This window comes from Rhodnius prolixus, unplaced genomic scaffold, assembly GCF_049639745.1.
Source record: "Rhodnius prolixus isolate KJV_2025 unplaced genomic scaffold, Rpr scaffold_1, whole genome shotgun sequence".
Lineage (NCBI taxonomy): Eukaryota > Metazoa > Arthropoda > Insecta > Hemiptera > Reduviidae > Rhodnius > Rhodnius prolixus.
Window position 1 is genome coordinate 25,670,856 of NW_027411581.1, and position 23,211 is coordinate 25,694,066.

At 34.2% G+C, this 23,211-nt stretch overlaps 2 long non-coding RNA genes and 1 pseudogene across 2 annotated transcripts in view; 2 read left to right on the top strand and 1 right to left on the bottom strand.

Moving 5' to 3' along the window:
• Positions 1 to 1,213: 1,213 nt before the first annotated feature.
• On the bottom strand, positions 1,214 to 6,289 carry LOC141451402 (uncharacterized). The gene is made up of 3 exons (XR_012456747.1): positions 4,969 to 6,289; positions 3,483 to 3,768; positions 1,214 to 1,583 (listed from the first exon to the last, which is right to left on the bottom strand). It is a non-coding gene; the product is annotated as an uncharacterized lncRNA (long non-coding RNA).
• A 3,714-nt stretch (positions 6,290 to 10,003) lies between these two features.
• Positions 10,004 to 10,149, top strand: LOC141446405 (U1 spliceosomal RNA; annotated as a pseudogene).
• Positions 10,150 to 20,150: 10,001 nt separating this feature from the next.
• The window catches only part of LOC141458128 (uncharacterized), a 193,178-nt gene continuing 190,117 nt past the window's right edge, over positions 20,151 to 23,211 (top strand). Inside the window, exon 1 of the long non-coding RNA XR_012460753.1 lies at positions 20,151 to 20,855. This is a non-coding gene — a long non-coding RNA (uncharacterized lncRNA). The remainder of the gene's footprint in view (positions 20,856 to 23,211) is intronic.

The following is a 23,211-nucleotide window of genomic DNA, read 5'->3' on the forward strand; positions in this document are numbered from 1 at the left end:
GCAACACAGTTATGAGTATATTATTAACAGGATGTCCAGTTTTAATTGTGCGCAAACGACTCGCCTCATAAAACGTCATGAAAACTTATTACATTTATGTATGTATTATATATATATATATATATATATATATATGATTTTTTAATAATAATAATAATAATATAGAATGGTGGATGGCACGCGACGTTGTTTTCTCTCTTAGTTGGCAGCAATTAAATATGGTCATGCGGATATGTTGCTTGGCGAGCTGCTAGCCATATCGCAATTGAGGAAATAGAGCGTTCCACTCACATACCGTGGCACTGGCCAAACCATGGTTGCAGTTTTCTTCCACTAATGGCCGTTATTTTACCGAATGTTCCATAACAATTATCTAAATATAACATACAGGATAACGTTTACTTCAAAAAATTTTCAACATTTATTAAAGCAGTGAAGTCAATATTTTTACTGTTAAGTAAATTATATGTTTTGTGGTAAAAAAACTTTTATGACTTGCAGTTTACATAGAACTTGCAATAATACTGCGCAACTCGATTAGCTCCATAAAACAAAAAGTGAAGAAATGCGATGAAATAAAGAACATCGTTTTTAAAAATTCCGTTTATAATATAAATTCAAACAAACTTACTGTTATCATTCAGCCCCTGATACTGAATTTGAGTTGAATTATTGCAAGGATTTACTTTAAAAGCATGGAGTTAATCAAAATGGCTTCTGAAATAAATTTTTTATTATTGAATAGCCAAAAACATGTTGGTCGTTTAATGGTAATAATCTTTATAATTTGGGGAACTAGCATACTAGTTGATTGAAGCCCTACCAAAATAGCTTCTTTTTATTCGTTAGAAAAAAGTGTTTAACAATACTTACCTCTGTTCCCGTTTACTCCCAAATCTGATAGTTGCAAGTCAAAGTAGCCGCCTGCAAAATATTTCACTTTTGCTTTTAATATGGCGCGAGTTTATTACGATAAAGCGACACTTTGTCGGAAGATCGGATCAAGCTGCTCACGTTTCCCATAAAGTAATTATCTTTTGCAAGTTAAAAAAAATGAAAACAATAAAAATATTGATGATGCTCACTGATGTGAGCTTATTTAGTAAGTTCTTTTTTTTTTTTAAATTTGAAAAATTTATTTACAATTTATACAAATATACATATACATTAGAATTTATACAAATATGTATAAAATGAGGATCCGAAAGTGTCCGTGTGTTATGTTTTAGTGAATAGTCACCTAAACATTCTGAATACCAAAACAAAAAATTAGTAAGTTCTCATTTTCGTATTAGGTAATCGTAGAAATAATACATAATATTAACAGTAATATAAAAGATAAATAAATTATTAAATTACATTTTTATTTATTTTTTTAAAGTATAAGTTAGTAATACTTTATTGTAAATATTATAAGAAATATAATAATTATAATTATAAAGGTATTATATGGATTTTTATGCAACCCACTTTTGATAACTAAGAGATTAAACAATTGCAGAAAATTATTAGATAAATTTACAACTCATGGTAGATAGAATAGTAGCAATTAATCAACAGCAAGATTGTCTTCCACGCCAGATCTGAAAAAAATCCATTGTAAGTTGTTAGTGCGTAAACATCAATATAAAATAATAAAATGTATACTATCAATTTTAATTTGTCTCCTCAAATTCAAATTTCTAAAACCTCCATTAATCTAAGTCTAAATAACCTTCCTAACCTTCAGCAGGTAACCTTTTCGTCTGAGTTTAGAGTTTCTGTATTTAATTATTGAAAAGAATAGTATACATACATTTGTACAAATATGAATATAAAAAAAATGGTTACTACATCCAAGTTGAAGATGCTGTACTCAGTACGTTGGTCTAGCCATTGCTTAAAGTTGGTGAGAGAAATGTACACTGCTTTGAATTAAGTAAAATTTGTAATAAGATAAAGGTTTATTTGACAATGAAAGATACAATTTGTAAGAATCTTTGTTGCACACATTTGGGTATACTTAGTCGTGGGGGCCTTCATCTGAGTTTTGAGAGTTGTGAACGATACAAAAGTACTGAATGAAATTGAGGAGTAAAAAGTATATATGTAGAAATTAATAGTATAAATGTGTCATATATATTATTTATTTAACTTATAATTAAAAGAACTGTAAACATCAGTTGGAATAAATGTGCACTTAAAACATGAACCCGAACAATCATGCAAGCACAACAGGTAATAATAATCAAATAAAATAATTTAATTTTCTTTTTTATTGATTTCTCTTCCTACTTGTTATTTCTTTCTTTTGCAGTTTATTACGGCCACGCTGTAATCTTAAAGGAGCAAAGAGAGACGTTGCGTTTTATTCACCGCCCGAATAAATGTCACGCCCCAAACGGTATCTTGAACTAAAATGAGAATAGGGGCCAATTACTTAAGCCAAATGGAGCGCCAATAAAAATAGGCGATAGTGGGCCGATAAGAGATTGTGGTTAGAAAGAGGCAGTCCGCCAGTTTGGATTCTCACGCGATCCTTTTAGTTGCCAACTATAAGGCATTTTGCTTGCTAACCAATCAAACTTACTGTACTTTCAGTGGCAACAAACATTATTGCTCTAATTTGATAACTTTTATAAGGGTTATTAATATGTTTGGTATTAAAAAGTATAAATGGGGTTAGCATTGCTTAGAGTATGTAAGCGAAATGCGTGTTTTGTTGATTGTATGTTAAGTTTTAAAAAGAATATCGATAAAAATAAAAGTAACCGCGAGCGAATGGAATGGATGGTGGTTACACTGGAACTTCCACGCGCAAGACATGACGTGAGTCCAGTTGGTAGCTCATACCTTTTCAATCCTCAGGACAAAAAATGCAAAAACATTCTCGGAAATGGGAAGGTTACCAAAACCTGAGATGTCGCTTATCTAGTTAATACATATTTTATCGTGTGTACTTCTTTGTTTTATAATTGGAGAAACAATAACAATATTTAGCTGGAAACTTTAAGCTAACTTTTCCCAAAGTTCGGCGAAGCACATGTAGCCAGTGTACTTCCAACTACAGGCTGGCCCCGGCATAAATTTATATTTCGGTTCTCCTCTCGTTCAACTTATATCCGCAGTGTTTGGAGTTATTTTTAAACCCACTGACCGCTACGATTCCAACTTAATTGCAAGCAACTGGCCAGGAATTTGGTTTGCACCCGTAGTTCAGTATTTCATACATTAAGTATAACGTGACTGATAGCTACCGATTTGTGTCCATTGCCGTAAGGGCAAAGGTTCAGTAACAAGGGATATTTGCAGGAAACCGTGCAAGGGGATAGGAAAGAGAAAGGTGGGGAATCCCCAACCTGGAAGGCCAGTGGCTGATTACATTCCATTTGGGATGGGCGATGGTGTCCCCACACACCTGCGCCGTGGATGTGGACACTCTGCTTATCACCTATTTAATCGCGAAACTAACGCTACATTGTAGAGGATTGTTATACATGTACCTGATTTCCGGTGTTCAGGGAGGTAAAGATGTTCTTTTCTGAGATTGCCGCCTTTGGTGAATTATGCAAGCTCTCTAAGTACATTCTAATCATTGTGAGATTGAACCGTCAATCCTCTTCTCGGTAAAACAATACTTTGTCATCATCCAGCTTCGCCTGTTTGGATGCACGAAGGCTTCATGCCCCTTCAAAGGTGAGGATGGACGAAGGCTACATGCCTTCCTTATCTTAAGAGTGCCGTCCTCTGGGCTATCCATCATTAGTCATCACCAAAGCTGGTGATTGTCTAGGTTTCGGGACAGTAAATAGTATAGTGGATCAGTCAGTAGTTCTCTGACCCTTGCTAATTTTTTATTTCGTTTAAAAATTAATCATTACAACAAATAATCCTAACTTCAAATATAAATAATTTTAAATATTTAGAAGAATTCATGTTGAATACAAGTACAAATTGTATTTTATTGTAACCTGGAGGATGTTTAATACATTAAAAAAAACGCAGATATACAAGGCTTTTACATTGATGTAGTTTAGACAAATACACGCGGTTTTATATTAACCCTAGAGGCCGAGTTCAGCGGTCGAACTAGATCGATATGAAGCTTGTCGACATAACAGCCTTGTTATAAAGTGGACGTGGCACCATCACCGTATATGTAGGGTTGGTGTGTGTGTGTGAGGATAGTATATTATAGAAGGGCGGTAAGAGGCAGAGGTGGAAAGAGAGGAATGCCCAATAGTGGTGTCACAGGGCAAAGCATAAACCAGCTCTGCCGCTCCTCTAGCCAGAGAGCCTCCAGGGTTTGCCCCGTCCGTATTTAATTAGCAAGCCGTGACACGATAAGACCAGCTAGCATTGTGACGTCACTATTTAGTTAACATAAATACATAATAAAATACATTCACTTAGAGAGTGCTTAGTAATTTAGAGTAAGTGGAATCAGGATTAGAGGATGGGTGTTGGTTGGATAAGGTCCTGAACCCTTGAGGATCAATATTAGTTTTGTGAGTTCATACAGTATGTGGAGGAACTACACTGGGCAATGCTAATACCATTAGATGGTTATAGCTGACTCCCGGTTTTGTTTGACGTCAAATTAGATCTCCGCAGACTGGACAGCGTCAAAATCACATCTAACAATTCTTTGGCCATCAATATTGTCACTTATTATCAATATTATGAAATTCTCCCTAATATATTTGCAAATTCTACTAATACTGGAACACTGAATATAAATACATTAATAATATTTATCTCAATCGCAAATAATAAGACCATTATAAAACAAAATTTAGTAAGTAAATTCAACTTTGATCACTAAGTGAACGAAAAGAGTGTAAGATCAATTCTAATCACTCTCTTGTGCGAACCGCTAAGTGAACTAAATTTTTACAATAATGTTATGAATAAAATAATTCAATATTATAAAATTCAATACATTTTTAAATTTAGTATAATAAATACCATTTAAAATTTAAAAATTACCACTCAGCAAGAAATCCAAGCCTCTAATCTATCCGAAATAAACGTTATGTTCCTTTAAAAATCAGAACATCAAAGCGCAAGCTGTTCCTCCATCTGCGTTCCTGATTTCTGCACCTGAGACAACAATAGCAGGTCTATAAAAGTTCTGCTTCTTTTCATATTTACTCCTATCATACCAGAACTAAAAAACAACTAATCTCGAACCTAATTCAAAGCTTCATATCTTCTTTCGATGGACAAAAACCATTGACAGTATCGTTCTCACAACTTAACTCTAGTAAATTGAAACGCTAATGAACAAAAAAAACACGTCTTTCTAAATTTTCTGGCCCTCTCTCTCTAGAAACGACATTTTCGAAACACACCTCTCCTCTACAGACCCATTTAAGGATCAGGAAATAATCCCTATCACACTGACAGAGCCACACGTGTATCTTAAGGTGGAGTGGCCACTTTGTCGAAGGTATTTCTCCTTGCTACATAACAAAAGCTTGAGATAGAAGCCATCAGCTGATTATACGCCACTTAGGAACTGCAAACACCTCTCCTGATGTAAGCCTTCCCAATTTTAGCTCTGAGAATTGCACTATTGTAAATAATTCTTTCATACCGGTATTTTGAACAGTATGTATAAAGCTTTAATTTTTTTTTTTTTTAATATAATAAGCACACTGTGCCGGACTCCCTCGCGGCCTACCGGCTAAAACACCCCCCCTACTGCCAGGCCTAGCCTGGATTCGCTGTGATTTCAGCATTACATCAGGCTAGGCCTCAGTCCTAGCCCTACTCAGGGGACCCTACTCAATTGTATTCCATGTCCCTTTTTTTTTTTAGAGACGAGTACTTTTCTTGCAAAACCAGCCACTAGCGACCAATTAGTCCTGCAAGAGAGCATCGTCTCTATCAGCATCTCTGGAGTCAACTGCCCGATTATCAACTCCAAATTTCTTCGGAGGCGACCCCACCTTTCACACACAAAAAAGGTATGGTAGGCGTCGTCCCTCATTCCTGGACAATGTACACAATCTTCTTGACTCTCCTTACCCTGAGGTATGCTAGGCGAAGCTTTAAGTAAGTGGTGATATAATAATAATAAAAAATTATTATTATTATTATTATTTTTGAATAATTAGAAATGAAAATTTAAAATTCCAAGCATGCAATGCCTTTTGAATATTATATCCCTAATTAAGTAATTTTAGATCCGTCTCTGCTGTTAAAGTAACGTTTATAAATGCAGGACTAACTTGACGATGATGTTTCTGATTTAACGCGTTAGTAACAAATATATTTTGGAAAATACACCTCCTAAAATTAAATCATTTGCAGAAAACTAATAGATAACTTACTTAAAATGTAATAATACAAAAGTAGCAACTAATTGACCGCAATATTTATTACCACTGCCAGTTGTGGATGTAATTGAAAGTACATAAACCACAATTTAAAAAATAATTTGTAAAAATAAATTCAATTTAGCAACTTTAATTTTTATACTTTTAAAAGTCAATTTAATCAAATTTACTAAATTGAATGGCTACTTAGTGTTCAGTTGGTAGCTTTTAACCAATGTTTGGAGTCACTCTACTGAATTAATTAGCGATAGAAGGAAAAACGTAATTAAATGCCTAAAATAAGTAAATGCATTCCCACAATCAAGATGAAACACTCGCTGCTTTAGTCTAGGCATTATTTGAACTCCAAAAGTTACAAGTACTCTTCTTTCATTTGGTTAATAAATAACTATTCTTCAATTTTCTTGCACAATATTTCTAAAATGGAAATAGCAAAAGATAGACTTTCCCAAAAACTGGTAATTTAATCACTGTATAATTTAAAAAAATAAATTTGTTCTTCTTTTTTTTAAAATATTTTTCAGTTGTTAGATTCGTTGACGGCAATTTAGAGAACTCTTAAATTTTTCTGATAAAAGTTATAGACTTGCAATTTGAAACAAGATGTAAAGTTGTTGAGAGAGCTGAATCAGTGTAAGTAACCAGAAAGTACACTATTCCCTTCATAAAAGAGGCCGATCTACAAGAATGCCCCATTTGTACAAGATAAGATCCAACACATGATGATCTTTATCTTTATATTATCTACCGCCTCCACTCGAAAGCATTGGCTTCTAACCGAGTCAGTGAGCCTAGTATGTTCAAAGAATGCATCACTACGTGACGCATCTGCTATGTTCTGCACGGATGATGTATCTAAAAACCACATCGAAATATCTCCATAACGATCCTTTATACAATTTTAATAAAAAATTAAAAAATAATGTAAAGTTGCTTTATAACGTTCCTGGATTGAAATATATTCATTTCAGAGTCTGAAAAAAAATTTACTTCTAAATCTGGTTTGAGTCTAATTTAGAGCAGTATGTAAAGTAGAATATCTACGTAGAAATAGACAGAATTACGGCTAAAGTATCTTCATTAATATGGTAAAAAATAATCTCTGAATTTAGAAGTTTTAGACAAAAATTAATTAAATGTATTAGTGGCGAAATAATCAGGAGCCAGAAGATAGAAGGTCTCCTTCCTCGGAGAGCCACTATCCTATAAAACGTCTTGTTGGGTTGTCAGGGAAGAGTTCTAAAAGAAAGAATTCGAGTTAGAAAATTCGTGAGTGACAACAGGTTGAAGTGGAGTTTGGGTGATAAAAGTAGTATTAAGATCTGTTTGTGTATTGCAGGTGTAGACTTCAAAAGAAGCGTTTACTGTAATACGAAGTATTTTCGATTGTAGCGAATGAATTCTTTGCAGATTGGTACTTTTTATTGAATCCTACTGCTCTATTTCATATGCCTAGATGGGTTTTAAAATAGATGTGTAAGTTAGTCTTCAGTTCACAAGAGATAGAAGCTCTATCAGCTAACGGTTTTTTTTTTTTTGAAGGTGTCGAAAGGTGGTTTAGTTCTGTTCTATTAAATCTAGTCTAGGGGATTGCCTTAATTTAGATTTTTAAAAAAACAAGAACAGTGATGGTAATTGTAACACGCAAATGTTCTCTGTACACTCAACACTGCCAGACCGTTTAACTAGTCTACCCTCATGATGTACGTAACCATGCCCTGATCTTTCTCGAACTCCCTGCAAACTTGTGGGGTTTGGCTGGCCGATCAGTATAAATAGAGCATTTTTCTTCGCTGGAAGATTCATTTTCCTTCAAGTCTTAATTCTTTACTACCAAATTTATATTCTTTCCGTACTAAGTTTCAACTTTGCATCTTGGTCCAACTGTAAACAAATACAAAATAACATTTGTCTTTTTGTTCGAATTCTATGAGCATGTGTGCATGGCGTTATTGTATCATATTGCAGAATCAAAAAAATTCGCAAGAGAGTGGTTGCAATAATGCTGAGCTCTCTTTAAGCCCATCAATGTAAAAACAGAGATAAAACGTTTGGCTTTTTATATATTTATTTCTTGTCGTAAAGCCTTTATTTTCATTTATCTTTCTTAATCAACAGGGCTCTTTGGGATATGCTGGCGACGCTTATATATCCCTTCGTCACCTTAAAGTGGTGACAAAATACACTGAATTACTATTTAAAGTCTAAGATTTTGTAAGGAAGTTATCTACTGATCATAGTCGAAAAAAAAAATTACAGCATTGCAGAAACAAAAATGGTTCACCAACCCGATGGTGCAACCAATTTGTTTAATTATGTGCAGTTATAAATCAACGTTAGCAACCGCTAAATATCAACTTCTAAAATTAGACTAATCGTCATAGAAGTTATGACGTCAATGGAGCTAAATTAATAAATCGCGTGGCTAGTGGATAGCTAGTTAAAGGGAAAACGGTTTTTTATAAAAACTATTTTAATGTCTAGAAATATAAATAAACTTTAACGAGCATATTAGTAAGTTTGTTAATTTAATGTCAACCGAAAGTATTGATAAAATTTTGCAGGTACGTCTTGTATTCCATTCCATTGAACATATTCATGAAATATTAATTTAGGATTCCTGTAAATGTTTAAGGATATGCAGAAGTTGGTTTTGCAGGAAATCTCTAAAAACCGAAAAGAAATTTTTCAGTGGTGGTATATTAAATTACTAAACGTTTTACGCTTGCTGCGATTTCTAGTTTTGTGAATTATGCCCTACGAGTGTTCATCCCCACGAAATTTCAGATCGATTGCAATATTTTCTCTTAAATAAGAGTAAAAATACTATTGCAATTTGTTCGTAATTAAGGAAGCTTTCTACTCTTTAATCTGTCAACTTTTCATTTGAGTGGTCTCACAAGTGTGCGAGCTAACTCTGATGCTAATATCTTTCACAACTTTGAGACTCCCAAAAAACTATTATTTCGAAATTAATGATATTTCTTTCATAAAAATTAGTTTTCAAGTTCAGGCGCTGCGTTGTTCGCAAAAAAGTACACAATTATAATTAAGAAATAACTATTTCCGAAATGCCGATTTTATTCATGTTGCACATTTTTCTTAAATCTATTTTATTTGCATTGCTTTGATACATTTATATTGTACACAAAGATAAGCTATCACTTTGAGGAAAATTTGAGAATTTTATGTTTTGGGCAAAAAGGGGAAATATTTGTCAAAAAAATTTGGGTGTCTTTAACAGTACGCTTTTTCTTACAGATTTCCATAATCAACGCTTACACATTCGCTCAATTTTTATATTTTTAAAAAATAGTTCTATTTTTGGTGTAACCCCTCCGTGTGCTTAAAACTTAAAAAAAATGGAGTTTTAAGAATAAGTATTCACAGTTAATTTGTAAAGAATAATAACTACTGCAGCGCCATCTGTGCGCATTTTAGTGTATTACAGTTGATCTTCAATTGTTCTTAAATTGTTCTAACTGTTATTTTGTAACCAGAAACTTATTGTTATAAAAGTTAACCTTTATTAGTGGAATAATGTATCAACATTATTATTACTATTGTTTTGAAATAAATAAATTAAAAATGGTGCAGATTTTTCAATATATGTGTATATCGTTCTCAGTGGAAAAGAAGATAGACCTTATATGACGTACAATTCATTTATAATTGATTTCATACTAACCTTGCATCTGGGTTAACCATGATCAGGAAGGTGGTTCCCTCGGAGTGAGACTTGATAGTTGATCTCTGTGAATATCCCAAGTCGGGACGTTCAGGTGCAAAATTTTTGTTTCCGGGATTGCGTTCGCGCTCTCCCCGTATAATTTGTAATTATTATTAATATTGTTCACACTATTGGTGTGAATTGAATCTGATCATCTGAAAGAATAGAATTACATACATATGTACAATTAGTGAACTATTCACGCATAGGGTTTTTGTAAAATATCAGTAAGGATGCTCATAACCTACGACCAAATCCAATTTTCTCTTAGAGAACACATAATCAGCGATCTACACTCTTTTAATTTGTTTTAACTACATATTTTACAAACATCTGTAGATCTGAGATATTTTTTTAGTATTCTAGTTGTCATAAGCACACATTAACATTATAACATATTCTGAAATTGATTTTGTTTTATTATTATTTTCATTAACGCTATCAAAAAAATAAATAAATTACGAAGAATATTGAAAAATATAGGTTTATTCAAAAACAGAACTATTTGGAGTTGTCATTGCGAAGAAAAAGACCCGGTTTGGTGCCGGAGTTGATTGACTGCATTTCAACTGCCTAGAATCCGTGTACTGATGTAGCGATTCACTCCGCATTGAAAAGGATTTAAACCACTTTTTAACGGTTTCAATAATAACAATAATAGGGAAGAGATTAGCTATGCGGTTAGCGTATTGGATTCCCACCCGGAGGCCCCGGGTTCGAATCCAGCAGCTGACCCTTAGATTTTCTCTTCCTAGGAGCTTCCTACAGCTCACTGTCCGGTGATGGACAGTGTTGTCTGTAACGAGAGAATACTGTCCGGAGGCCGGCAGTGCACTGGAAAAAGCTCCGGGCGCTAATAACCTCAGCTGTTGATGCGCCAAAAAAATAAAATAAAAAAAAATATCGTTATTTCGGCTATTGTTAGTTAAATTAAAATAATTTTTGCTTTGATTCTTTGGAAATATTTTTTATTATATTATTTTATAAACAAATTAAAATTCAGGGCAGCTCACACAGAGCTTTAAAAATTTAATAAGTTAAATGTAAAGTAAACGCCTATTATTTTTCTGGCGGGGCTTAACGTACAACTATCAAATTAGCGGGGGCGGAAACGCATGCGTTACTACTCCTTAACAAAAACTTACAGTTTAAAATGTTAAGTATAAGGGTTGATTAAACGCCAAAAGGTACACAAATCAGCGAGTACCCAACATTTCATTAATACTTCATTAATAGTTAAGTAATTCTACTGCATTAATTTTCATTAATAAGTTATTTTTTAGAATTTATTAGATGTCACAGACCCTCATGCTGGCCATTTTCGTCTACAAAATATATTTTCAAGTAGCACTGTAGATTGACTGTAATATCTAGTTATCTATAATAATGAAACTATTAATTACAGGTTAAAAAGAAAAACGTTATAAAAAATATAAAAAAAATTATGAGGCTAAAAAATTCAAAACTTTTTTTTATAAAAAACTTACACCAATGATTTTGTTTATTTTATTTATTTATTTATTTTTATTTTTAAATAAAAATCGTCGGTTTAAGTTCATTCTTTGATTAAAGTAATTGTTATTTTATGAAGTAGTCAAACGTTTATAATAATAGGTAATAATTATCTGGCTTTATCGCAAATAATATAGTTTTCTTCAATTACATTCTCAATCTAGGTATTCATCCCACAATGTTATATATATGTAATATAAAGTAAATAAGATATGCATATTTTTAGGGCAGCTAATTATTCCAGTATTTTACTATAAGTAAAATTATGGGAACTAAATTAAATTACAATTGAGAAATGAATAATTGTTGTTGAATAATCTACTTGTTATTAACTGTGTGTTATTTGCGCTCACGAATATTTCGGTAAGACGAATTCAAGACAGTAGCCTACTCTAACTTTGTCTTTTTCTACTTTAACATGCATGTACATATTTATGTGATTTATCATAATTATAACAAAAAAATATAGCCAGCATAAGGGTCTGTGACATCTAATAAATTCTAAAAAATAACTTATTAATGAAAATTAATGCAGTAGAATTACTTAACTATTAATGAAGTATTAATGAAATGTTGGGTACTCGCTGATTTGTGTACCTTTTGGCGTTTAATCAACCCTTATACTTAACATTTTAAACTGTAAGTTTTTGTTAAGGAGATTTTTGTACCTTTTGGATAGATTTTCCTTTTTGTTTATTTTACAAAGTTACATATCTTCTTTACAGATTTTTTTAAAATTTGGAATAAACAATTCTATCATTATAATCTGATAAGGTGTTAAGTCGGAACCGTAACTACCAATGGAGAGATCTTTTTAAAGAATGATTATAGTTGCGTTCCCCCAAACCATCCTCAATAACAATTTTTTTGAAAAAGCGTTTTGAATAACATAGGAAGGTATTTGTACGTAAATAGCAAAATTAAACTGCGATTTCAGTACTTCTTCCTAAAAGGCAAAGAGGCAAAGATCTTTTAATCGAACGACAATTCATTGATTTAAATCGGTTCACTCATTGATAATTTAAATGATTGTAGCACTTCCTCTTAGTAGGTGCAAGAGCATCAGCAACGTAGAGGAGCTTTAACCACTTATTCGAGCTGAATTTTATCAAAATCGGACTAAGCGTTATAGAAATATTGGTAATAATAGTTTTAGAAAGGGCCTTATTTGGGTGGGGCAAACTCCCCTTCTTATGAGGCACGGCGTCGAGACTTTTAAAGTGCAAATCTGTACAAAATTTCGATTCGAATGACCCTTTATTCATGCAAATCGGTTCACGTGTCGATAATTTGCAACGATTGCTATACTTCCCCTTAACAAGTGTAAGAGCAGATCGTCGCTTTATTGTTAGGTAGGGGAGCCCTAACCCTATCATCCTACCAAATTTTATCAAAATCAGGCCAAGATTTACAGAGTAATTAGTAATAATAATTTTGAAGGGGGCCTTACATAAAGGGGGCTAACTCCTCTCCCATTCGATGTACAGGATCGAGACCCCCAAAAGGCACATCTACATAAAATTCCGAATCGAATGACACCTCATTCATGAAAATCGGTTCGCGCGTTTAGGCGCTACGTTGTTTACAAAAAAGGTAACAAGAAGAAGAAGAACAAGAAGAACAAGAACAAGAACATTTTTTGAAAAAGCCGTTTTTACTCATTTTTGGCAACTTTTTTCTCGAAACCTATAAGATCTGGGTTGTTGCAAAAAAATTACAGTTATAAAGGAGGGTTTGCCCTATAATTTAAAGAAAATTTGGGAATTTTATCTTTTATAGAAAAAGAGAAAAAAATTGTCAAAGTTGGGTGTTTTTCAACGTTACGCTTTTTCGTGCAGTTTTTGATGGTCAACCCTTATACAACTGTCCTACCGGACAGTTTTAATAATATTTGAGGAGATCCCACTTACGTGGGGCTAATGCCTGAAGTTAGGTATATAATACAGCTTCTGTTCCATCAACACCTAAAAGATAAATCTATACATTTAATCTCAAATCAAATGACTCTTTAACAAAAACTTACAGTTTAAAAAGTTAAGTATAAGGGTTGATTAAACGCCAAAAGGTACACAAATCAGCAAGTACCCAACATTTCATTAATACTTCATTGATATTATTTTAAGTAATTTTACAGCATTAATTGTCATTATTATTTTTTTGAATTTATTAGATGTTTCACAGACCCTTATGCTGGCCATTTTAATCTACAAAATATTTGTTCAAGTAGAACACCATTTAACTTAGATTGACTGTAATATCTAATCAACAAACTATTAATCACCGGTTAAAAATAAAAACTTTATTAAAAAAAATAAAAAAAAAAATGTGAGGCTAGAAAATTCAAAAACTTTTTAAAAAAAAATGCTTACACCAACATTCATCAATGATTTCATTTATTTATTTTTATTTTTAAATAAAAATCGTCGGTTTAAGTTCATTCTTCGATTAAAGTAACTGTTACTTTATGTAGTAGTCAAACGTTAAGAATAATAGGTAATAATTAATCTGGCTTTATCGCAAATAATATAGTTTTCTTCAATTACATTCTCAATCTAGGTATTCTTCCCACAGTATTATATATTTGGAATATAAGATAAATAAGATATGCATATTTTTATGACAGCTAACATAATTATTCCAGTATTTTACTATAAGTAAAATTAGAGGGACTACATTAAATTACAATTGAGAAATGAATAATTATTGTTGAATAATTTACTTGATATTACCTACGCGTTATTTGTGCTCACAAATACTTCGGAAAGACGAATTCTAGACTGAAATATTGTTTTAAATCCGTGATTCAAATTTAAAGAGTAACCGACTCTACCTTAGTCTTTTTCTACTTTAACGTGCATGTACATACTCGTACATACATGTGACTACTCAGAATAAAAAGCATAATAAAGATAAATCAGAGGAATAATTTGGAATAAAGCTAAAATAAAGTACCTATTTAATTATGAAGATATAATATACATTTTATCATAATTATAACAAAAAAATAAAATATTATGAATGAACAAAGGGAAGGGATTAGCTATGCGGTTAGCGTATTGGATTCCCACGTGGAGGTTCCGGGTTCGAATCCAGCTGCAGACCCTTAGATTTTCTCTTTCTAAGAGCTTCTTACAGCTCACTGTCCGGGTGATGGACAGTGTTGTCTGTAACGAGAGAACACTGTCCGGAGGCCGGCAGTGCACTGAAAAAAGCTCCGGGCGCCAATAACCTTAGATGTTGACGCGACTTAAATTATAAAAAGAAAGAAAAAGAAAATGAATGAACTGGCCAGCATAAGGGTCTGTGAAACATCTAATAAATTCAAAAAAATAATAATGACAATTAATGCTGTAAAATAATATCAATGAAGTATTAATGAAATGTTGGGTACTTGCTGATTTGTGTACCTTTTGGCGTTTAATCAACCCTTATACTTAACTTTTTAAACTGTAAGTTTTTGTTAAAGAGATTTTTGTACCTTTTGGATAGATTTTCCTTTTGTATGTTTTGCAAAGTTACAAATCTACTTTACAGATTTTTTAAAATTGGGAATAATAAATTTTAATTTTATCATTATAACCTGAAAAGGTGTTAAGTCGGAGTTACTACCATTGGAGAGATCTTTTTAAAGTCTGATTATAGTTGCGGACCCCCAAACCATCCTCAATAACAATTTTTTTGAGAAAGCGTTTTGAATAAAATAGGAAGGTAATTTGTACGTAAATAGCAAAATTAAACTGCGATTTCAGTACTTCCCTTTAAGAGGAGTAAGAAAAATAAACTGCGATTACAGTACTTCTCCCTAAAAGGCGAAGAGGCAAAGATTTTGAATCGAACGACAATTCATTGATGTAAATCGGTTCACTCATTGATAATTTTAACGATTTCAGTACTTCCTCTTAGTAGGTGTAAGAGCATGATGGCACTTCACAGCCACGTAAAGGAGCTTTAACCACTTCTTCTTGCTAAATTTTATCAAAATCGGACTAAGCGTTATAGAAATATTGGTAATAATAGTTTTAGAAAGGGCCTAACTTGGGTGGGGCAAACTCCCCTCCTTATGAGGCACAGCGTCGAGACTTTAAAAGTGCAAATCTGTACAAAATTTCGATTCGAATGACACTTCATTCATGAAAATCGGTTCACGTTTCGATAATTTGAAACGATTGCTATACTTCCCCTTAACAAGTATAAGAGCAGATCGTCGCTTTAATGTTACGTAGGGGAGCCCTAACCCTGTCATCCTACCAAATTTTATCAAAATCGGGCTAAGATTTACAGAGTAATTAATGATAATAATTTTGGAGGGGGCCTTACATAAAGGGGGCTAACTCCTCTCCCTTTCCATGTACAGGATCGAGACCCCCAAAAGGCACATCTACATAAAATTCCGAATCGAATGACACCTCATTCATGAAAATCGGTTCGCGCGTTTAGGCTTTTTCTTTAACTTTTTTCTCAAAATCTATCAGATCTAGGTTGTTGCAAAAAAATTGCAGTCATAAAGGAGGATTTGCCCTATATTATAAAGAAAATTTGGGAATTTTATCTTTTATAGAAAAAGAGAAAAAAATTGTCAAAGTTGGGTGTTTTTCAACGTTACGCTTTTTCGTGCAGTTTTTGATGATCAACCCTTATACAACTGTCCTACCGGACAGTTTTAATATGTAATTTAATTCCTAAAAATCGGTACGAAAATTAGAATCGATTGCAATCTCTCTCCTTAGTAGGAGTAAGAGCAGGATGGCAATTTAATGTTAAACAGGGAAGCCCTAATCCCTAATTTCTGCGAAATTTTAACAACATCGGGCCAAGATTTATAGTTATACCGGACAGTTTTAATTGTTAATAATAATTGGTGAAGCTAACTCCTCTCCTGTACCGTGTATGACGTTGAGATCCCTAAAGTAAAATTTAGAATAACCCAAAAAATATTTAACCCAAAATTTAGAATGAATACTTCATTCATGAAAATCGGTTCAAGCGTCGATGTCTTGCAGTACTTCCCCTTAGTAGGTTAAAAGCATGATGGTCCTACCATGTAAGGAAGATTTAACCAATGTTACTTGCTAAATTTTATCAAAATTGGCCTACAATTTTCAGTCATTAGAATAAGTTTTAGTGTTGGCCTTACTAGCACGGGGCAAACTCCTCTCCTCATGATGCACAGCATCAAGACTTCTAAAATGCAAATCTATGTAAAATTTCGAAATAAATGACCATTCATTCAAAGAATAAGGTTCACGCGGTGATAATATGAAACGATTGCAATACTTCCCCTTAATAGGTGTAAGAGCAGAACGCAAGACTTCTAAAATGCAAACCTACGTAAAATTTCGAAATAAATGACCATTCATTCAATGAAAAAGGTTCACGCTGTGATAATATGAAACGATTGCAATACTTCCTTTTAATAGGTGTAAGAGCAGAACGCAAGACTTCTAAAATGCAAATCTATGTAAACTTTCGAAATAGATGACCATTCATTCAATGAAAAAGGTTCACGAGATGATAATATGAAACGATTTCAATACTTCCCCTTAACAGGAGTAAGAGCAGAACTTCGCTTTAATTATGTTATATAGGGGATCCTTAACCCTTTCAACCAGTCAAATTTTATCAAAATCGGGCGAAGATTTACAGAGTTATTAGTAAACAATAATTTTGAAGGGGGCCTCACATTCATGGGGCTAACTCCTCTCCTAATCGATTTACAGCGCCGTGACCCCCAAAAGGCACATCTACATGAAATTCCGAATCGAATGACACCTCATTCATGAAAATCGGTTCGCGCGTTTAGGCGCTACGTTGTTTACAAGAAAGGTAACAAGAAGAAGAACAAGAAGAACAAGAAGAACAAGAAGAACAAGAAGAACAAGAAGAACAAGAACAAGAACAAGAACATTTTTTGAAAAAGCCGTTTTTGCTCATTTTCGGCAACTTTTTTCTCGAAACCTATTAAATCTGGGTCGTTACAAATAAATACAGTGATAAAGGAGGGTTTGCCCTATAATTTAAAGAAAATTTGGGAATTTTATCTTTTATAGAAAAAGAGAAAAAAATTGTCAAAGTTGGGTGTTTTTCAACGTTACGCTTTTTCGTGCAGTTTTTGACGATCAACCCTTATACAACTGTCCTACCGGACAGTTTTAATTCACGCAGACTTTTATTAACAATTTTCAAAAAAGAAAAAAATGTAGGTACACGTGGAATTGGAACTGGGAATTTCACTAATTCATGCTTTATAACCACAGCACCAGAACCCCTAGGAACCTCATTTAATCGCTTGAGGTGATGCAGAGTATTTCGTGGAATTAGTGAGGGACACAATATACCTCGGAGGTACACAACACTATGTCACATTTTTAATTTTTTAAAGGAGAGCAAATGAAAGATTTTTTCGCGATGTTTTCTTACTTATACGAGGGTCGTTTGAAAAGTCCGTGCAAAGTCAGAGAGATAGTACCACTGGCGCGTATCGAGGTTATGTTTAGTTAGTAGCATCTCTTGGAAGAACACGCACCAAGTTTCAGCCAGATCGGTCTATTTCTTTGTGTTTGGCATTCGTTTGAATCGAGGAAGTCGAGTGATTTTCAAAAAATGGACGAAAAAGAATTTCGTGTGTTGATTAAACACTACTTTATGAAAGGCAAAATGCCTCAGGAGACTAAAGAGAAGCTTGACAAACATTATGGTGACTCTGCACCTTCGATTAGAACAGTTTATAAGTGGTTTCAAAATTTTCGGAGTGGCCATATGGGCACAAGTGACGCTGAACGTTCTGGACGCCCTGTTGAGGTTACTACACCAGAAATCATTGATAAAATCCATGATATGGTGATGGATGACAGAAGAGTGAAGGTGCGTGAGATTGCTAGTGCTGTGGGCATCTCGAATGAACGGGTACATAATATTTTGCATCAACATTTGGACATGACAAAGCTATCCGCAAGATGGGTGCCGCGATTGCTCACGCTTGACCAAAAATGAAATAGTGTGAAGTGTTGCAAGGACGGTTTGCAGCTGTTCCAGAAGAATCCGCAGGACTTTAAGCGTCGTTTCGTCACTGTGGATGAAACATGGATACATCACTACACTCCTGAGACCAAAGAACAAACTAAACAATGGGTTACCAAGAGGGAATCTGCGCCAAAAAAGGCGAAGACCGTCCCTTCGGCCGGAAAGATTATGGCGACTGTCTTTTGGGATTCGCAAGGAATAATCCTCATCAACTATCTGGAAAAGGGTAAAACTATTACAGGTGCATATTATTCATCTTTATTTGACCGTTTGAAAACCGAGCTGCAAGAAAATTGCCCACGATTGGCCCACAAAAAAGTCCTTTTCCATCACGACAACGTACCAGCTCACACCTCAGCAGTTGTGGTCGCAAAATTAATGGAAATAGGGTTCCAACTCGTTTCACATCCCCCCTATTCACCAGACTTGGCTCCCTCGGACTACTATTTGTTCCCCAATATGAAGAAATGGCTGGCGGGAAAAAGATCTTATTCAAACGAGGAGGTGATTGCAGAAACGAATGGCTATTTTTCAGACTTGGACAAATCCTATTATTCGGAAGGGATCAACAAACTAGAGCAGCGTTGGACGAAGTGTATAAGCCTAAAAGGAGACTATGTTGAAAATTAAAAAAGGTTTACCCCAAAAAATTAAGTAGTTTTTATTTTTGCACGGACTTTTCAAACAACCCTCGTAAGCTCACGAGAGTTATTTTGCTTAAATCTTTGGTGGTTAATAAGTAACTTAGATGCGCAACAGATGGTTGTGTAGAAACATTAAAAAAAGAAATTTTTCAAAAAAGAGACTTAGTGTTGTACACCTCCGAGGTACAGATATTTAATAAAATGTCGCTTTGAGAAGTACTGCGAAAAAAGTCTAAAATTTTACTTGAAAATGTGAATTTAAATGTAAGTTTAATTATAAGCTTGGAGGTAAATTTAGTAAGTCACAAACCAGACGAAGGTTACGCGAAAAGGGAAGCTGCATAGAATTATGAGGGTGGTTGGGATAGGAGAAGAAAAGTAGGACCAGATCACGAAGTTCAAGGAGACCATCTACGCGTGCATGGGCATGTATGTGAAAATTATGGAAAGAACGGGTGCCGCTGGTAGGTTGCTTAGGCGCAGCCAGCAAGGGCTTCCTCAGGAAGTCAAAGAGTACGAACCTACCACTCTATAGGTCAAAATTTCTCTTCATACACATATACTCATTTCTTACATCGTTCTGGTGCAATGAGCCGTTATAATGAGCAAAAAGCAACCGTATATTGAATCAACTGGACAAATTTTTTTGAACTTTAAAGGAATAGATTTGTAATATGTAAATTAGTATCACCATGTTTAAAGAAAAGTGGTTAGAGCCGTTTTTGAGAAAATCTTAAGTAACTGAAAAAAACAAACCATTCTTGTAAAGTGATAGTTCCGGATTTCCGAATTTGTTCATAACTCTTTTGTGTCATCAAAAAAAAAAAATAAAATGAAGTCAAATATGATTTTAAAAAATTGAGAACCACTTCTGTAAATTAAATTTAAAATATTCGGCGAAAATGGAAGGAAATTCTCCCTTCTTCAAATAGGTTGATAATTTATCTATTTTACGAGAATATAATTGGGAATGAACAGGGATGGTTGATTCAAAATGAAGCTTTGAAATTCAAATTAATATTCTAAGTATAAAATTATTCAAACGACGTTTTTATGAATGTATACATAATTGATATTGTAGGTTTAGTGGGGATGTCGTAGTAGATTTTGTCAGACGACCAGTTCTTGCTGGATGGAGGTCCAATCCTCAACAGTGGAATCTTAAGAGCGCCCTAAATATCCAACAGAGCAATCGATTTACCAAGTGTGACCCGGATTTTATGCACAGATATAGAAGAGTATAGTTTACCAGCGGCGCGCTCTGTCAGTTGCTCCCCGCCGCTGGCCGGAGCCTTATTACAATTGCTAATAGGGCCGACGGGCGGCCGGGGCCGTATCTCATTCATACTTTTGCATACACAAGTCCCTTTTTAACATGCAAAGGGTGTAGTGGGGCTGGGTCGAGTTGCGGCGGTCTCTTCCAGTGTCCCGGGGACTCTAGCCAGATCAACACCTCTCTCGCACAAAATATCACAACTCTTCTCTTGGTGTTCTCTCTCAGTCACTCACTGGAATCGCTGTATCGCGCCGTCTCTCTCTTCGGCGACTAGAAGAGGACGTCTCGCCCACACATGACCGGACGCCCACACGCCAGCATGTGTGCAGTTCAGCTGTTCTCCACCACAGGTAACTTACAATACCACCAATCTTATTGCAATTCGTGTATGTTTAAAATGAGAAGGAAAACAACAACTTGTACATTATAAAAATAAATATCTTTAAAAGAAACTAGCCCTTACAATATCAAAACATTCAATATAAACTAGTTCAATACTAAACAACTTAGTTTATTTATTACATATAAACAGTTTTATATAAGCACTCACACAAAAACACTTAATACAAAAGGTCTTTGACACGTTAGAACTTGTTCCGTACAACCGGCTTAACCTGACCAACCAATGTGTAAACATATTTAACCTTCCTACATTAACAGCTAACAAACAAAAGCAAGCTTTGCCACTTTTATTTACTATATTTTCTATGTAAATTATAAAATTCTCTGTTTCACTATTTCAAAAGCAGATGGCTCCTCAGTCAAGAAGCTATTCCTGTCTCAAATATTTACTATTACATTCAATGCATGTGCCTCATACACCTGCTATTTACCACCTGTCCGAGTTGATAACACTTGTATGTTTAATAAGATATTAATTAAATGTAACGTGGGCTGTAGCAGCAAACATACTGTATTTATTTTGAATCTCTATTTTTCAACCTTCCAGAACATGTTTTAAATTTTAATATTACTTAGCAAAAAGATAGTCAGTTTGCTGATCAATTAGTGAAATATTATCAAAGGTATTATCAGTAGTGCTTATCATTTACTCGGGAATTTCGATTAGATTAAACGACCGTCTTGTTTCTTTGTAGAATGCGGTGGAAAGAAGGCACAAGTTTAATAAACTACTCAAAATAAAAGAAGAGAAATTATTCCAGAAATAATATTTATTTGGATAATTTCACGAATGATTGGAGTAAGAAAATATTTAATCGATCGATAACTTATGACAAATTGATCGATAACTTATGGCAAATTGCCAATTTTCAAAAACTAAAAATAAAAAATTGTTATTAACTTTAATTAATTAAATTTTATGAGTCATTAAAATGATACAATTGTAAGCTCAGCTATTATGTAGATATAATCTAATATCCTTCACAGAAAAGACCATCCCTTCTCCCTGAAGTAACTTCATTGCGATTTCTCTGGGAACATATTAGAAATAAAAGATGAAATAAAGGATGTGGGAGCCGTTTTTTGGGAAAGCCTCAAAAAATGAACCACTATATTGAGTAAAGTCGTAGTAGTTTAAGATTTTCGACCGCTAAGTTGCACTGAGGTCCACTAATAATGATTCAATCAAAAGATAATGTCTATCATTCCCGCGGTTTTTAGTTACCTATAGAGACATTTTGTTCCCACATACAAAGTCCATTTTTATGGGCTGAGGAGTCCCAAAATGGATAAAACTGGTGAAAATTTGAAGATCTAAATTGGACACCATTGTAATACTATCCTTAATCCAGAAAGAGAAACGTAAAAAAGAGATATTTTAAAATGGGAGTGCATGGAAGAAAAATTTAGTGTGTGAACAATTTGCACGACTTTTCTTTATGTAATTTTTGAATTTTGAATTTGAAAAAATTCATTCACAATTTAAAATAGATATACAAAAGGTGGTTTCAGGCTACAGTGCCTATATACGAGGGTCGTTTGAAAAGTCCGTGCAAAAATAAAAACTACTTAATTTTTTGGGGTAAACCTTTTTTATTTTTCAACATAGTCTTCTTTTAGGCTTATACACTTCGTCCAACGCTGCTCTAGTTTGTTGATCCCTTCCGAATAATAGGATTTGTCCAAGTCTGAAAAATAGCCATTCGTTTCTGCAATCACCTCCTCGTTTGAATAAAATCTTTTTCCCGCCAGCCATTTCTTCATATTGGGGAACAAATAGTAGTCCGAGGGAGCCAAGTCTGGAGAATAGGGGGGGATGTGAAACGAGTTGGAACCCTATTTCCATTAATTTTGCGACCACAACTGCTGAGGTGTGAGCTGGTGCGTTGTCGTGATGGAAAAGAACTTTTTTGTGGGCCAATCGTGGGCGTTTTTCTTGCAGCTCGGTTTTCAAACGGTCCAATAACGATGAATAATATGCACCTGTAATAGTTTTACCCTTTTCCAGATAGTCGATGAGGATTATTCCTTGCGAATCCTAAAAGACAGTCGCCATAATCTTTCCGGCCGAAGGAACGGTCTTCGCCTTTTTTGACGCAGATTCCCCCTTGGTAACCCATTGTTTAGATTGTTCTTTGGTCTCAGGAATGTAGTGATCTATCCATGTTTCATCCACAGTGACGAAACGACGCTTACAGTCCTGCGGATTCTTCTGGAACAGCTGCAAACCGTCCTCGCAACACTTCACACGATTTCGTTTTTGGTCAAGCGTGAGCAATCGCGGCACCCATCTTGCGGATAGCT